Source organism: Vicugna pacos, chromosome 3 (assembly GCF_048564905.1).
Source record: "Vicugna pacos chromosome 3, VicPac4, whole genome shotgun sequence".
Lineage (NCBI taxonomy): Eukaryota > Metazoa > Chordata > Mammalia > Artiodactyla > Camelidae > Vicugna > Vicugna pacos.
In genome coordinates, this window is record NC_132989.1 from 9,265,532 (window position 1) to 9,280,021 (window position 14,490).

Below are 14,490 nucleotides of genomic sequence, written 5' to 3' on the forward strand. Positions count from 1 at the left end.
TCTGGTGTACAGCACAATGTCCCAGTCATACATAATATATACATATATTCATTTTCATATTCTTTTTGACTAAAGGTTATTACAAACTATTGAATATAGTTCCCTGTGCTACCCAGAAGAAATTTATTTTTTATCTATTTTCATACATGGTAGTTATCATTTGCAAATCTCAAACTCCCAGATTTTTATTTGACTCTTGATCACAGCAGATTATGTAAAGAAGTCTAAACTAAGTCACTGCTTCACCCACTGCAAAAGTAATTATAGCCTACGAAAACCAAGATGGTGCCTTTCGTAGCCTTGATGTAGAATGTGAGGGTGTATGTGGGGCCGTGGGAGGAAGAGTCTAAAGCTTAGAATTCCTGGGGAATCGACTGTCAAGTTCCCTTGGGAGTTCTTGAGGACCCTAAGGGCTTTCAAACTCTGAGCTGGAGTCTTTGTTGGCCACTAGTGCCTTTCCCCAGTGTGCCCTGAATCCTCTACACAGCCACGAGTGTAACCTAAGAAACCCAGATCTGTTTGTGCTACACATTAGCTGAAAATCCTCCCACTGCGCCCTAGTGGGTAAAAGTCCCTACTCTGTCGTAAGCGCTTCACAGTTTCTCCCTTGTCTGCTTCCTGCAGCCCCTGCCTGCTGTGCTCCAGCAGATATAAATGCCTCAGATACTCACTCTCCACTCCGTAGGTCAAGCCACCTTAGATGGATGCTCATTTCCTGGCTCTCCACTGGGCATGCCAGTCCTCAAGGTTCTGCTCAAATGTCACCTCTTCACACCTGCTCCACCTCATCCCCCTAGACAGAATTAATCCCCTCTTACGAACACTTCTGTGCAGCTCGTTGTGGTCACTCGACAAACATCACAAAGTACCTCCAACGTGCCAGGCGTGGCACTAGTGCCGAGCTCAGGTCGTTCTGATGAGGCCAGCACCCCACCTTGGATGTGTGGCGCCTTTGAATGAATTACAAAGAGGCCCCCGCCTCCTTCTGGCTGACACAGCCCTGAGCCAATGCAGAGACTTGTCAGATATGGTCTGTACAACCTGCAACCATAAATAATGACCCTCTAACTTAGTCTTTGGTACTGGAGATGTTTAGGTGAATCATGCTTTTTATACTGAGCCCTTTGAGGGAAGAGCATGTAGTCTCTCAGCACCTAGCTTACACATGGTAGAAACACCCATGGCAACTAGTGAATAACTGACTGCAAGACTGTTTCCTAGGACCTTCCTGCATGTGCTGGGGATGGGGTGGGGGAGGGAGGAGTGTCTCTAAAACTAGAAATAGCCCTCTTCCTATGTCTGGCTGGAGTGTAGGAGTCTGTGTGAACCCTGGGCTGCACATCAGAGTCACCTGGGCAGTGGGGAGGGTGTAGCTCAGTGGTAGAGCACATGCTTAGCATGCATGAGGTCCTGGGTTCAATCCCCAGTACCTCCATTAAATAAATAGATAAATAAATAAATAAAACCTGATTACTACCCCCGCCCCAAAAAAACACCCCGAAACAAGAATCACCCAGGAAGTTTGGCCAACTACCCATATTCAGACCAATTGAATTAGGACCTCGGCAGGTGGGACCCAGGTATGGCTAGTTTTTTCAGTCTCCCCAGATGATTTCAATGTGCAGCTGATGTTGAGAACCACTGACCCGGAGAGACTTGGAGAGGGAAGATGACAGCGTGTTTTCTTATTTGGTGTGACAAGCGCTCTGGAGAAGCATAAAAGCTACAAACTAAAACAGGAAAATATTGAAATGGGGCCGGGCCGGGGCAGGTGAACCACCAAGGCAGGAGAGGGCCGGGCGCTGGGGGACAGCACATCTGTCCTCAGTCTGGCTTCCTTTGCAACAGCATGATGTTGGTGGCAGCCCTGGGGGCAAGAAGTCTGGAGGCTGCCATGCTTTTTGAAAGCCTCTCAGGAAGCCAGCCCACAGCTGTCTGGTTTGACTGTCCCTGGGCCTCCTAAGAACTAAACGCTTTCTTCCACCAGTTGTAAAAACAAGCAAAGAAGAAAGTCCCTTGGGCGTCTGAGGAAATGCTCGAAAGTAACCTCTGTTCCATGCTGTCGACTGCTGAGATGGAGTCTCAGCATTTCCTGCACCTGCTTGAGCCTAAAAAATACTTGGGTGATGAATGATTCACACATGTCTCAATCGGCTTGATTTTTTTAGGGCAGTTTTCGGGTCACAGCAAAACTGAGTGGAAAGTACAGAGAGTTCCCATATGACAACCTTCCTCTCCTCGAAACACGCAGCCTCCTCCACCATCCACGTCTCTCCCAAGCGTGGTACATTTGGCACAGCTGATGAACCAACACTGACAAGTGATCATCAACTGAAGTCCATCGTTTACGTGAGGGTTCACACTTTGTGTGGTACATTCCACAAGTTTTGACAAATGTTTAATTTCGTGTATCCGCCATCACAGTATCATTCAGAATGGTTTTACTGCCCTAAAAATCCTCTACGCTCTACTTACTTACTCCTTCCTCCCCCAAATCTCTGACAACCACTAACCTTTCTAGTGTCTCCAAGTTTTACCTTTTCCAGGATTTCGTACAGCTGGAATTGTACTTTTCAGATTGACTTCTTTCTCTTGACAATATGCTTTTAAAGTTACTGTTTCTTTTAGTGGCTTCATAGCTCATTTCTTTTTATTGTGGAATAATATTTTATAGTTTGAATATGACAGTTTATTTATCTGTTGACCTTTTGAAGGACTTCTTGGTTGCTTCCAAGTTTTGGCCATTATGAACAAAGCTGTTATAAACATTTATATGCAGGTTAAGGAGCATGACTGATGGATTATATAGTAAGAGTGTGTGTTTAGTTGTCGTAAGAAATTACTAAACTGTCTTCCAAAATGGCTATACCATCTTGTATTCCCACAGCAATGAATGACAGCTCCTATTGCTGCACATTCTTGCTGGCCTTTGGTTGGATTATAACCATTTCAATAGGTATGTAGTGTCATCTTGTTTAATTAGCATTTCCTAATAATATATGATGTTGAACATGTTTTCATGTGCTTATTTGCCATCTGCATACCTTCTTTGATAAGGCGTTTACTTTGATCTTTTGACCATTTTTTAGCCAGGTGGTTCATTTTCTTACTGTTGAGTTTTAAGAGTTCTTTGTATATTTTACATAACAGTCCTTTATCAGATATGGTTTTTGCAAATATTTTCTCCCAAGCTGTCACTTGTCTTCTCATCCTCTTGACAGTGTCTTTTGCAGAGCAGAAGTTTTTAATTTTAATGAAGTCCAACTGTCATTTTTTTCTTTAATGGACCATGTCTTTGATGTTGTACCTAAAATGCCATTGCCATACCCAGGATCACCTAGACTTTCTATGTTATAATCTAGGAGTTTTATAACTTGGCATTTTATATTTGGGAATATGATCCATTTTGAGTTAATTTTTGTGAAGTTTAAGGTCTACATCTAAAATTTTTTTTTTGATGTGGCTATCCAGTTATTCCAGGACCATTTGCTGAAAAAAAAAAAAACAATCGTTTCTCCATTGAATTGCCTTTGCTCCTTTGTCAAAGATAATTTGACTATATTTGTTTGGTTCTCTTTCCTGGCACTCTATTGTGTTCCACTGATTTATTTTTCTGTTCTCCGGTCAATACCATACTGTCTTGATTGCTGTAGCTTTAAAATAAATCTTGAAGCTGGGTGGCATCAGTCTCCTGACTTTGTTCTTCAATACCGTGTTGACTATTCTGGGTCTTCTGCCTTTCCTCATACACTCTGGATCATTTTATCTACATCCACAAAGTAACTTGCTGGGACTTTTATTGGAATTGCACTGAATACATAGCTCAAGTTGGGAGGAACTGACGTGTTAACAATACTGAGCTCCCTGATCGATGAACATGGAATATCTATTTAAATCTTTGATTTTTTTCATCAGAGTATTGTAGCTTTCCCATTTTTGAACTTCTATTTATTATTAGTTTTATGCCTAAGTATTTTTGTGTGTGTGCTGATGCAAAAGGTATTATGATTTTAATTTCAACTCCTAATTTTTCATTGGTATTATATAAGAAAACAATAGACTTTGGACATTAAACTTATATCCTGCAATATTGCTTTAACAGCATATTAGTTTCAGGATTTTTTTTTTTTTGGTCACTTCTTTGGAATTTTCTACATAGGAAATCATGTCATATGTGAACAAAGAGAGTTTTGTTTTTCTTCCTCATCTGTATCATTTTATTGCGTTTTCTTGTCTTTTTGCATTAGCTAGAACGTCCAGTATGATCTTAGCGGAAAAGCACCTCGTTCAAGCTTTGAACAAAAGCCATGACCATGAGAACTTTATAAGATATGTTGACATACATGCACTCCATTCTCATCTCTATCCCCAGCCTTCTGCTTTCTCCTGGAACCGTCCGTCCCCTCTGTCTGTGAGCACGACAGACAAAAGCCCCTAACAACTTTCCCCTGACCCCTTAACAACCTCTGGCCACTCCCCTTCCCCTTTGCTTTATATCTGAGCCAAACTTTTCTGTTCCAAATATCCACTTCCCTGCTTCCCATTTACTCTTCAAACTAATGCAATTTGACTTCTGGCTCTATTCCTCCAATGAAGCCATCAGGCAAAAGTTCAGTGTAACTGCAATGGCTGTTTCTCAATCCTTATCTTATCTGACCTCTTTGTAGTATTTGACCCCACTGACCAAATCATGCTCCTTCCAACTCTCTCTTCCATTTTGCTCTCAGCAAGTAGTATCATTTATCCTGATTTTCTTCTATCCTTCTACGTTTGTTCTTGCTGCTGTAGCTGGATCCTCTTTCCCTGTCTCCCTAAGTGTTAATGTCCCCGAGGACTCAACCCACTCCTTGCTTCTTTCTTGTCATCTCCCTGTTTACTGAAGACCACCAAATCTCTGTTAGAGTTATAGCTCTCTCCTGAGCTTCAGATCCGGTTGCAAACTGCCAACTGGGCTTCTCCACCAGGATATCTCACAGGCTGCTGGAGATTTTTGTGTCTGGATCTGAACTTAGCATCTTTTAGCGCCACTCTCCTGAACAGCTTCTAGTTCAACAACCAGATACATCCTGGATTCTTCCCTCTTGCCTCATTCCTGCCTAGAGCCCTTAATCCATCCCCTACTTAGTCCAGCCTGTTGATTATATCCCCTCATTGTCGTTATCACCTCCCTTCCATACCCATAGCTGTGTCCCCCAGATTAATATTTGTATAAGCTGTGAGGTTAGGTTAAAGTACATTTATTTGCCTATGGATGTCCAATTGCTCCAGCACCATTTGTTGAAAAATCTGTCCTCCATTGAACTGCACTCACACCTTTGTCAAAAACTCTGTTGGGCATATTTGTGTGGGTCTATTTCTGGCTCCTCTATTTTTTTTGATTGAGGTATAGTTGGTATAATATTAATTTCAGATATATAATATAATTCCTCAATATTTGTATATGTTGCGAAATGATCACCACAATAAGTCTAGTTAACATCCGTCAGCATACATAGTTACAAAGTAACTTTTCTTCTCACGACAAGAGCCTTTAAGATCTATGCTCTCAGCAGTTTTCACATATGCCACGCAGCACCATTAACTGTGGTCACCATGCTGCACATTACATCCCCATGACAATTATTTTATAACCAAAAGTTTGTACCTTTTGCTTGTTTTGGGTTTCTTTTCCTCATCTTTTTCTAAGTTCTTGGGATAAGAGCTTAGATGACCAGTTTGAGGGCGTTTCCTCTTTTCTAATGTCTGCAGAAAAGTGCTATAAATTTCCCTTTCCACATTGCTTTAGCTGGGTCCCACAAGTTCTGGCATAATTTTTATTCAGCACAATGTATTTTTTTTTATATTTCTTTGAGACTTATTCTTTGATCTATGGGCTATTTAGAAGTGTGTTATTTAGTTTCTAAGTCTTTGAAGCTTTTCCTGTGACCTTTTTATTATTGATTGCTAGTTTGATTCCATTGTGGGAAGAGAACATACTCTATCTGATTTCATTTCTTTTAAATGTCTTGAAGTTTGCTTTGTGGCTTAGGATATTGTCTATCTTGGTGTGTGTTTTGTGGTGACTTAATGAGAGTGTGTATTCTGCTACTGATGGGTTTTCTAAATGTTGATTAGATCTTGCTGGCTGAGTGTTGTTGAATTCTTCTACCTCCTTGCTGGTTTTATGTCTAGTTATTCTTGCAGTTAGTGAGAGGAGGTGTTGAAGTCTCCAGCTATAATTGTGAAAATTTCTACTTCTTTTTGTTCTGTCAGGTTTTGTTTCACATATTTTGCAGCTCTGTTGTTTGATGCATATGCGTTTAGGATTCGTATGTCTTGCTGGACTGGCCCTTTTATCATTCTGTTAATGTCCTTTTCTGTCTCTGGTAATATCCTTTGGTCTCAAGTCTACTTCTATGATGGTAATATAACCACTCATGCTTTCTTTGATTAATGTTTATATTACTGTTTACTTGGTATCTTTATTGGTTCGTAGGGCTGACATAACAAAATTGGTGGCTTAAACAAATAGACATTTATTTTTTCACAGTTCTGGAGACTAGAAGTCTGGGACCAGGTATCAGCAGGTTTGTTTTTTTCTAAGGCCTCTGTCTTTGGTTCATAGGTGGCTGCCAAGTCTCACTGTGTCTTCACTTGGTCATCCCTTTGAGCATTTTTGTGTCCTAACTCCCTTTTTTTTTAGGGATACCAGCCATAGTGGATTAGGGCCAATCCTAATGACCCTATTAACTTAGTCACCTCTTTAAAAGCCCTGTCTCCAAACACTGTTACATTCTGAGATGCTGGACATTACAACATCAGCATTAACTTGGTGGAGGGGTGGGCAACACAGTTCAGCCCACAACAGTATATTTTCCTATACTTTTATTTTCAACCTACTTATATTTGTATATCTGAAGCATAGACAGCATATAAATTGGTCATGCCTTTTAATCTACTCTTCCCATCTTTCTTTTAAAAATATGTATTTAGACCATTTCACTTAATTATTGATGCATTAATATCTAAGTCCCCCATTTCATATTTGTTTTCAGTTTCTTATGTGTTCTTTCTATTTTCTCTTTCTTGCCTTCTTGTGGGTTACTTAACCACTTCTTACCACTCTGTTTTGATTTATCTATAGTGTTTTTGAGTGTGTCTCTTGGTATGGCCTTTTAGCGGTTTCTTTCTGGATTGCATGAGGCATGCATAACTTACCACAGTCTGCTGGGGTCATTATTTTACCAGTTTGGGTGAAGTGTAGAAAACCTTCCTCAGCCTTCTACTATTTCTAATTGTCTGTAATACTTCCTCTGTATCAATTAAGATCCTCATTAGATAATGTTATAAATTTGGTTCAACCATTAAAAAATGATTTCTAAAGCTCAAGAGAAAGTCTATTACATTTACCAATATTTTTGCTTGCCATAGCTTTCTTCCCTCTGATATTCTAAGATTTCTTCATTTATTATTTCCTTTTTGTTTAGACAACTTCCTAAGTCATCCTGTTAGGTTAGAGCTACTGGCAACAGATTCTTTTTCATCTGAGAATGTTTTTATTTCCCACTTTGTTCCTGAAAGATACAGAATTCATGTTTGACAGTTATTTTCTTTTATCACTTCCAAATGTTGCGCCGCTTTTTTTGGCCCCCATGGTGTCAGATGAGAAATCCACTGTCACTAAAATTGGTGTTTCCCCATAAATAAGTATCATACCTCTCTTGTTGCTGTCAAGATTTTGTCTTTGTCCATAGTTTCAGAACTTTGACTCTGATTTTTCTTGATGTGGAACTATTTTTTCATTTCCCTTGTTGGAGGTTTATCTCAGCCTCTTGAATTCATAAGTTTATGTTTTTGCTCAAATAGGAAGTTTCCAGCCATTATTTCTTCTCATTAATTCAGTTCCACTCCTTCTGTCCTCTCCTTCTGGGACTCCACTGATACGAATGTTATAATCAATCAGCGTACTGAGACTCTGTTCATTATTTTTCAGTCTGTTTCCTCTCTGTTACTCAGATTGGGTAAATTCTATAAATCTGTCCTGAAGTCCTCTGCTGCTTTCCCCTGTTATTTCCATTCCCATATTGAGCCCATCCACCCAGTTTTTATTTCAGTGATTTCATTTGTGATAGTTTTCAATGCCATGATTGTCATTTCATTTGCTTTTGTAATTCCCACTTCTTTGCTCATAGTTCTAGACATTTTTAGGGACAAGGATGCTTCTTAAAGTGATAGCCATTTATTAAGTATTTCATATTTCAGTATACATCTCCAAAACATAAAATAAACTTCGTACGTAATTGCCATTATTGCAAATAAAATATTATCAATGACTCTTTAATACCAGTCCATACTTCTTTGTTTCTCCCAAGTGTCTGTTTGATTGTTCAAATTAGTATTCAGATAAGACCCCAGAGGTTGCCTTTTGTTGTTATGTCTTTTAAGTTTCTTGTCATCTATAATAGTGACTTCTCCCTTTTTTAATGCCTCTGACTTGTTGAAAAACTAGATGAGTTGTTCTGTGAAGTGTCCCACATTGTAGACTTTTCGGATTGTTCCATTTCCTAGAAACTGAAATGAAAGTTAGAGGTAAATGCTTGATTAGATCTAATTTAATATTTTTGTAAAAAAAAACTTCATAAGTGCTGTTATTAAAATTCTAATAGTAAAAAATTGGGGAGTACCTAACTATCTATTAAAGGAGACTTATTTAGATAAATTATGACATATCCTTACAGTGTGCAACCAATCCTTTAGACATTAAAATATGCAGTGAGAGAGGGTTTAAATTAAAATTTGAGGCTAGGAAACATGTTCATGGTGCAGTAAATGAAAAGAGCTGGTCACTAAAGCATAGACATGCCCCGTGTGATTATGACCGGCAGGATCTACAACACAACACTGTCAGTTAGTGGTGGGATCATAAGCTATTGGTCCTATTGTAGGAAATAAAGAAAAGAGAGAGACATGATCATGCATCACTTTGTAATAATCGTAATACTAAACCAATGCATATTATCTTTAAGAAGCATCGCCAGAAATAAAATGGTGTAATGAGGGTTTAAACCTCTGTGGCCTCCTACAGGTTCCTCAACAGCTCCAGGCCACCTTCTTTGAACAGGGAACACTTGGTGAGGCAAAGCAACCCATGGCTGGCTTCGATGGTTCTCTTATATTCAGAGCCCGGAAACCTGGGAATGGAGGCAAAAGGCAGCTTAGAACCAAAATGCAGACGTTGTAGTTTAACAAGTAGGGTTGTTAGCTGCTCCTTTTTTTTTTAATTTTTTTCAATTGAGGTGTAATCAGTTACAATGTCAATTTCTGGTGTCCAGTCATGCATATACATAACATATATTCATTTTCATATTCTTTTTCATTAAAGGTTATTATAAGATATTGAACATAGTTCCCTGTGCTATACAAAAGAAGCTTTTTTAAAAATCTATTTATATATATAGTAGCTAACATTTGTAAATCTCAAACTCCCAAATTTTTCCCTTCCCACCCTCTTTCCCCAGAAACCGTGTAGTTAGCTGCTCCTTTTCAACCCAGAGATTCAGGGAGCCCTCAGCACATGAATGCCCATCCCGTGACTGAGACACACTGGGCAGTCACTTTTGGCATAGTCCAGACTGTGTCACGTGGGCACCCTTTCCCTATGCCCTTGGTAAGGGGCACCAGAGGCCAAGCAGACCACAGCTGTGAAGGGAGGACCTGGCTTCTGCACCTTGCCATTTCCCCTTTGAACTCCTTCTCCTTGGGTGGCCACCCCACCTTTCGCACTTCTTACTTCCAAAGGACTTCCTCCTCCCAGACCCCTTGCCACGTCCTCATTGGTTCTTACTGTATGTTTAGTTCACAGGGAGCTTCTGTCTGAGGCAGGGTCAGGTGATGACCAGGTGCCCAGGCTCTGACCAGTCAGATGAGTCTGGCTCTCTCCCTTGTTAGCTTGTGTCCTCAAGCAAGTAATTAACAGTCTCAGACTCAGTTTCCCCAAAGTGTCATTAGAAACACAAACCATGGACTTGAAGGTTTTCCAAATTTTTACTATGGCTGTTTTGCTGGGTTTCCAGTGTCAGGACTTGGGGCTGATGCTGGGGAAGATTTTTCTCCACTTTCTCCTCTCTGCTTTCCAACCAAGTACTGAGCAGAGAACAGGATTAAAATAATTTAGAGGAGATATATTTTCCCTTAAACTGTTATGTAAAGTTTAACACACCTAAAAGAAATCAAAGGAACAGAGAGCAATTCTTTTTTATCTTTGCTCACACCCACTCCCCCATTTTTCAAAGGGGCATTGTCACTAGCTGAATGCATTTCAAGGTTGTTTCTTTGTACTTTGTTTAGTTCTAAAAGAAATGTACTTAAAAATTCCTTACATTTCTTTAGAGCTTTACATTTTGTAATATATTTGCAACATACTTGGGTGGATGGTATTTTTTTTTTAAGTTCTGCTGCGTGCTTTTAAAAACAGCTATATTGAGGTATAATTTACATACATTAAGGTTGACTCATTTTATTTTATTTCTTTGGAGGAGGGGAGGTAATTCGATTTAGGTATGTATGTATGTATGTATTTATTTATTTTTAGAGGAGGTACTGGGGATTGAACCCAGCACCTTGTGCATGCTGAGCATACACTCTACCACTGAGCCATATCCTTTCTCCAATATTCACCCATAGTAAGCATACGAACTACCTCATATTGGCAAATGTGTCCCATTATGTAACCACCATCACATTCAAGACAGATGTTTCCATCACTCCAGCATGTTCCAGTGGACCTCTTTGCAGGCAAAGCCCCTCTCCCTCCCCTCACTTCCAGCCTCAACTGATCAGCTACTGGTCTACTGATTTGCTTTCTGTCACATGGTTTTGCCCCCCACCTTTCTTTCTAAAAGAATTTCATATAAATGGAATAGTACAATTTGCAGTCTCTTGTGTCTAGATTTTTCACCTGGCATAATGTTTTTGAGATTCATGTTGCATGTATCGGTAGTTTGTTCTTTATTATACTTGAATAGCGTTTTGTTGCAGGAACATTCCCGTTTTTGGCTGCTGAGAATAACCCTATGGCATTTATGTGTAAGTCTTTGTGTGGACATGTTTTCTGTTAAGTAAATACCTACCCATGGAATGGCTGGGCCTCAGAGAAAGCGTATGTCTAACTTATTATCAAATCTTTGTGAGAGGATGTTTTGACTTATCACAAAAACTCTGTGCCAAACTCTTCCTACTTGACAGGAAAGGAAACTGAGGCACGAAGAAAGTTTGGTGATTTAGTCAGACTTCTCTACTGTCAGACTTTTTTTTCTTAAACTAAAGAACATTTATTTGTTTTCCACCAAGACTTTATCCTGAGGACATAACTCAACTGTGTCACCACCCCCACCCCATTTTGAAAAGGGTTAGTACAGTGAATGTTATAAAACAGATATGAACAGCTTGAAGGATTGGAACCAACACTAACTGACAAAAACTAACTTCCATCTAAATCATCATAGAAATGTTTAAGTAAAAAAAAACAGGCTGGGAGGGCAATGGATGTTTCAGATGGAACAAGATCCTCACATTTCATCTAATACATTCAATCCTGGCCAGAATGTACCAAAACGGAAACAGGATTACTATAATACAAAACTTTCACTACAGCACGCTGTCCACACCTGTGTTCCAAGACCACTCCCACCCCCCCTAATGCTTCCAGACTCAACTATTTCCTGGCCTGCTGGGCCTGCCGATGAGGGAGCCCATATATTTTCTCTTTAATCCAGTCTTTGTTACAAGGCTGGCATGTCTGGGTGTCAGCTCGGTAAACAAGGCAGCTGGGGTCAGCCAGATCATCGATAAAATCAAACAACTGACTGATGTCATATGTGATAGAGAGGCTGTTGGGATTCATTCTTCTCAGATGTTCTTCATACATTTCACAAACACCTTCCATGCATTCATTAGTAGATTCATAGTCAGCGTAAGTTCTGCCTTCTGGCCTCTTTGTAGTCTGTACCAGCAAAATGGTGTGATGCATCACGCCAAACTCTTTTGCTGCAGTGGCTGCCGGCACCACCACCGCACTCTACTGTCAGACTTTTCACATGCTGAGACTAGTACGTATATCTCTAATGCTCACTCATCTTTGATTTCTTTGCTGTTTTCTTTCTGTTCAAATCTTTTGCTTTAGTATAAGAATGTAAGCTAATTGTTACACAAAATTTAAAACTATAGATGGATGAAGGAGAAAAGAACCGAACATCTCATTTTCCTCTGCTCAGAGGAGACCATTGTTTATCTCTTTTGTATCATTTCAGGCTTGTGTCTGTGTGTGTGTGTATGCTTACAAAATGGGTTAAGATTGTGCATAATCGTTTGTGTCTTGATTGTCGCACTCTGTCATGAAGATCCTTTCCCTCACTCCTATCCTGGAGATCTTTTTTAAACCTCAATAAATATACACCTACAACCTCCTCATTAATGGTCGCTGAATCTTTAAATGGATGACTCAGCATAATTCATCATACCGGTGGCCAGTGACACTCAGGTTATTCCCAATGTTGTGCTATTATTAACAGTAGTCTTGTATTTGCTTTTATTTATTTCTGTCTCCACCTATTTCTAAACCATATTTTTACATTTTGAGATGGCCATTTGAGATAAGGTTTACTGTTCTTCAAAAGTATAACTTTGGTTTCTTTCCAAGTTACCCTTGAGATGTTGGGAAGGGGATTGGATCTGCTGCATAGATGGAGGAATGAAGAAATGGAGCTCATCTAAGTGAAAAAAGCCATCTGTTATTCAAGACACTCCAGGGATGAGTCTTGTATATTGTCTCAAATATTTTTTATGTGAATATGGGGTGGGGGGGGGAGTCTTACCTCACCAAAGAGGAACTTTGAGCAAAAATTTGGCAGCAAAAGCTCTGAAAGAAAAAGCTTTCTTTAGCACTGCAACTCCAGAAGTTTCACTTCCCCCTCTTCCTCTTCTCTTCCCAAACTAGAAGACTCTTAAAATACATGGACCTCACTGACAAGAGCTTCAGTATTAGACTGGGGGTAGAGCTGGTGACAGGGAAGGAGTTCAGTAACCAGCAAAAATGACAGTGACAAAAATAATCCAGTTCCTCTCCCAGAGTGTCCCTTCCCAAATTGTTTCTGTGCATTTATATGGGCTAAACTTACTCCTCTGGAGTTCCCGTGAAGAATAACTCTTCTGCCAGAGAAAACAATAGAACACGCAAGTCAATAGAGGAGATTAATTTATACTTAAAATTCTTTTTTTCACTCCCACTTCTTCATCTTCTAAAAGGAATATTTTCAGAGACTTGAGGCAGAAGGAAATTTAGATATCATTTAGCACAACCTCATTTTATAGATGAGGAAGTAGATGGAGAATATATTGTTTGGATTTCACTCTGATTTTTGTTTCCTTTTTACTCTAAAGGTTTAGTTGTTCCATTCTTGTATTACATAACTCTTCTTAGAAAGGGCTGTTTTCCTTGTAACTCCTTAATTACAGTGATTGGCCTGGGTTTTGTTTTGTTTTTAAATAGAACAGTATTTTCTTGCTTCAAGGTATGAGGTTCAAAACCATAAAGACTACTTCAATTTGAAGAATAAACTATTTAACTTCCCTCACTTAATCCACTACATTTTTTTCTGCGACCTTGACCCTTCTTGTGTCACTCTTCCTGTTTTAGAGGAAGAAATATCCTTGTTCCTAAAGGCAAACTTTTCGTAAGTGTTTTTTCCTCTTTTGTTTCATAACTTTTTTTTGAAAAGTAATCCTTATTAATTGAATACAAAATAGAAAGTAGCTAAGATGTCAACAGCAATTACTATCTCAGCAATAATTGTTTGAAAATGTAAAAATAAAGTATGACTCACATGATCTATAAAGAGTGTAAAATATATAGTAATTAACCTAATCAAGGATGCACAAAAACTTTATGAAGAAAAAAACTTTAAATCACTTAAATCACAACAAGAAGAAACCCCATTGCATCTGAGTAAACAGCATAGAAAACAAGACACTTTCACACATGGTTTCCTACCTGTTTGATATTCTACATAGCATATGAAAGAGATGGCATCACCAGTCATTAAAGAGAGCATGGACTTTTAGCAGAAAATAGTGAGAAAACTAACTTTTATAGAGAAAAAATAAAGTTGGATCCCTACCTCATACCATATGTATGGTGAACTCTGGAGAGACTGAAGATCAATTTCAAAAGTAAAACTATAAAGTTAGTAGGAAAAAAATAGACAACTATTTTAGTAATCTTGGAATGGAAGAGGAACTCTCAAACAAAACCTTCAAGGCAGAAACCATGAGGATAAAACTCGATGGATTTTAATATGTTATTATTAAGGATTTTGGTTCAGCGAAGTATTCAGTGACCAAAGTTGGCAGAGGGATGGTGGAGCAGAAGAAATTACTTTTAATGTTCAGAGATGATAGTATACACACACACACACACACATACATACAGAGATTGAGAGAAAGGAAACCATCAGA

At 39.1% G+C, this 14,490-nt stretch overlaps 1 protein-coding gene and 1 pseudogene across 2 annotated transcripts in view; one reads left to right on the forward strand and one right to left on the reverse strand.

Annotated features, from left to right (window-relative positions):
* Nucleotides 1-14,490, forward strand: part of TIMD4 (T cell immunoglobulin and mucin domain containing 4) — a 79,762-nt gene that overhangs the window by 25,041 nt on the left and 40,231 nt on the right. The window lies entirely within an intron of this gene.
* On the reverse strand, nucleotides 11,693-12,007 carry LOC102528196 (enhancer of rudimentary homolog pseudogene; annotated as a pseudogene).